This window comes from Protomyctophum bolini (assembly GCF_963924005.1).
Source record: "Protomyctophum bolini genome assembly, chromosome: 11".
Classification (NCBI taxonomy): domain Eukaryota; kingdom Metazoa; phylum Chordata; class Actinopteri; order Myctophiformes; family Myctophidae; genus Protomyctophum; species Protomyctophum bolini.
Window position 1 is genome coordinate 41266271 of NC_137872.1, and position 4126 is coordinate 41270396.

Below are 4126 nucleotides of genomic sequence, written 5' to 3' on the forward strand. Positions count from 1 at the left end.
ACACAATACAATACAATTTTAGAACATATAATATTGGCCAATATGTCAAATATGTAAATATTCATATAGCCTAATGGCATTGAATGGAAGCGGACCATTTGTAACACATGTTACAATTGCCCCTCCTTTGCAAGTTTTCTTTGCCGTTGCATACAGACCAGAATGAACGTGAATTCCGTCTAAACACGATGCAAACTAATGAAGAACATAAGCATGAAGACATCCATGTGGATTTTTATTCACCAACACCAAAGAAAAAAATTGTAGCACACAAATACTCCAGGTGTAAAACGTAACGTCCATGTTACAACCGTGAAGCGTTACATCCTTGGCGGCTCTCCCCTACATAAAACAGAAACAATGGCAAAACATCACAGACAAAAACAAAAGACAAACGTTTTGGAAGTTTCACATATTAACTATACAAATTATTGTACTAGACCTTACCCGTTGTGAGATATTGCCCCCCCCCCCCCCCACCTTGTGGCCGCAGGGGGTACTGCGCCCTGAGTGCGTTTTCGCATTTTTTATTCACTAATAAATTCATTATTAATTTATCATTTGTTAAATTGGAAAAAGGGCTTGGTTAAGACCTCCATATTATTATGGTCAATGCCTTTGTGAAAAGTGGGAGCAATTGGTGCAGGCGGTGAGGAGATATACGGCGGTGTTTCTGACAGACAGACACACATTGAGACAGACAGACATTGACTGAATTATAGTATGATGATAAATATGAGCAATATGTGTGTGTGTGTGTGTGTGTGTGTGTGTGTGTGTGTGTGTGTGTGTGTGTGTGTGTGTGTGTGTGTGCGTGCGTGCGTGCGTGCGTGCGTGCGTGCGTGCGTACGTGCGTGCGTACGTGCGCGTGTGTGTGTGTGTGCTGCAGAATCAGCCATATAGAAAAATACAACTTTGACATATATAGACAAGCAAAAATGGCAAAGAGTTACAACTGAACTAATTGTTGGTTATATAGGTCCCAGAACATGTGGGCAAATTTGAATATTCGTTTTTTTCATGTCATGTGAAAGCAGGGAATCATGGCTTCAAAACATTACTCTAACATTACACCTAGCTACATGTAAATGCCAATAACTTGTTTTTTTTCAAATGTCGATTCCTGCCATTGACGTGATTGATGTGATAAGTGTTTTTATGAATTAATTCGGAATGGTCTCACTAATATCTACTGAGACTATCTTACCAGTCGCTAGAGGCAACGCTGGCTTCCGCTGTGGTCCGTCAATGAAATGTTTCCCCACTGTCCACTTCCATTGTAAGTGCGATCTTTAGCAAATCTCAGCTTCTCTGTGAAGCAACGTTTGAAACGTTGAATTATTAGGTTTAGCTATTTGCTGCCTACCAACCTATACTTTATGCATGTAAAAATTTAGTATTATGAAGTATGGTACAAGTTTCTATCTATAAAAGAAATACAGTTTTATCGATTTAGAATTATTCTGGATCCCTTTTTAATTCCTCAAAGAAAAAAAAATCATCGATATCCGATGAAAAAAAAGGTAAATAAACTGAAATAAAAAATGTTATCCCGTATACAGTATAATTATTTAATTATTTATTTTAAATTGTCAATTGCTTTAAATGTACTTAATCTTGGACTAGTGATAATACTAAATGCCTCTGTGTATATGTATATATAATTTGTAGGTTGATTAGCGGTATACTGTGGTTACTTTGCGCCACTGTTCTAAAACTAGTGTGCTGTCAAAAGCAGCAGCAAAATTCTCAGTGGAGGACTCATTTATTAGGCGTGAGAGCTTATCTCTCTTGCTGATTGGACAATTAGAATTAAAAGACAAATTAAAAGAAATAAAATGGTGATCTGTCACAGAGAGTTCCTCAGTGCAGTTGTCATGGATATCCAAGCCTCATGGATATCCAAGAACCTGGGGGTCATTAATGACTCTGAATTTAATTTTAATTCACACATTAATCATGTTACCAAGATTGCATTTTTTCACCTTAGAAATATTGCACAAATCAGAGCCTATTTGTCTCTGGACGATGCAAGAACGCTAATCCACGCCTTTGTTTTTTCTCGGCTTGATTACTGCAATGCACTTTTTTCTGGACTGCCTAAGAAAACAACTGAGAGATTACAACTTGTCCAAAATGCAACAGCCAGGGTTTTAACTAGAACTAAGATGAGAGAAAATATTACTCCAGTTTTGGCTTCACTGCACTGGCTTCCGGTTGTTTTTAGGATTTATTTAAAAATTACTTTACTTAAGCTTAAGTATAAAGAAACATCTAGCACAGTAAAACTCTTGTCACACTGTTTACAACAGAAGGGTGCTTCTCCTGGTGGACACACTGGTGTCTCTTGAGGCTCCCTAACCGAATGAAGCTCTTGTCACAGTGTTTACAGACGAAAGGCCTCTCCCCTGTGTGGATACGCTGGTGTGTCTTGAGGCTATCTAACACATAGAAACTCTTTCCACACTGTTTACAACAGAAGGGTTTTTCTCCAGTGTGGATACGCTGGTGTGTCTTGAGGCTATCTAACTTAGAGAAACTCTTTCCACACTGTTTACAACAGAAGGGTTTTTCTCCAGTGTGGACACGCTGGTGTCTCTTCAGGGAACCCATCTCACTAAAACTCTTGTCACACTGTTTACAACAGAAAGGTTTTTCTCCCGTGTGGATAAACTGGTGTCCCTTCAGGTGACCCATCTCAATAAAACTCTTGTCACACTGTTTACAACACAAGGGATTTTCTCCTGTGTGGATACGTTGGTGTGTCCTGAGGTTACATATGTGACTAAAACTCTTGTCACACTCTTTACAGCTGAACGGTTTTTCTCCAGTGTGGATACGCTGGTGGCTCTTGAGATGGCCTAAATGATTGAAGCTCTTGTGACAGTGTTTACAGACGAAAGGCGTCTCCCCTGTGTGGATACGCTGGTGTGTCTTGAGGCTATTTAACACAGTGTAACTCTTTCCACACTGTTTACAACAGAAGGGTTTTTCTCCAGTGTGGACACGCTGGTGTGTCTTGAGGCTATCTAACAAAGTGAAACTCTTTCCACACTGTTTACAACAGAAGGGTTTTTCTCCCGTGTGGATACGCTGGTGTCTCTTCAGGGAACTCATCTCACTAAAACTCTTGTCACACTGTTTACACCAGAAGGGTTTTTCTCCCGTGTGGATACGCTGGTGTCTCTTCAGGTTACCCATCTCACTAAAACTCTTGTCACACTGTTTACAACAGAAAGGTTTTTCTCCAGTGTGGATACGCTGGTGTGCCTTCAGGTTACCTATCTGACTGAAACTCTTCTCACACTGTTTACAGACGTGAGTGTTCATTCCTGTATAGGTCATATGACGTGTCTTCACTTCTCCTGGTGGAGTCAAAGTCTCTGTAAACTGTTGATGACTGTACAATCTAGGTTCATCTACGTCTCCTTGTTCCTGGCTGGTTATTACAATGCTGGTGATTTGCTGACGGGATTCTGAGGGGATCGGTCCCTTTCTGGGCATTTGGCAGTAGAGGTCGTCGTGGCTCGATTTGTATGTACAACCAGAACGGTGGACCTTAGCCTGGGAAGATTGAGACTTCTTCCTGGAGTGGTGGTTCATCATCTATACATGGACTGTGATGGCGTTGTAGGTTCTGTCGGGGAATGGACAAGTTGTCTTCACTCTTCTGTCTCCTTATGGACAATTTATTTATCCTCTCTTTAACTCCCTTTGTTTTCTACCTCCTTCTTTCACAACACTGCATAGACGACTAAAACTCCTGGTCTCTGTGGAATGAAGTGGAATTGAAAAATATTTTTTGAATAATTATAATACTGAGCAGAGTTCTGATCTGACCTCACTCACAACACAACCGGTTGCCGTGCATGCAGGCCGCCGCCCCGCCATATTTGGGCAAGAATGACGTCATCAATATGATATCTATTTTGCGTATAGATTTTTATCTTTTTGGGCATGACCCCATCTTATAACTGCTTGCAGCTATATTCTTGATTGTTTCCACAAAAGGTGTGAAATGAGCGGTGCAGGCTGCTCAAAAATACCTCTGGCTGGCTGCCAGCGGTATTGCAGCTGTTCATACTCTAAACAGAAGGACATACATACACACGCAGCCAGCCGTTGG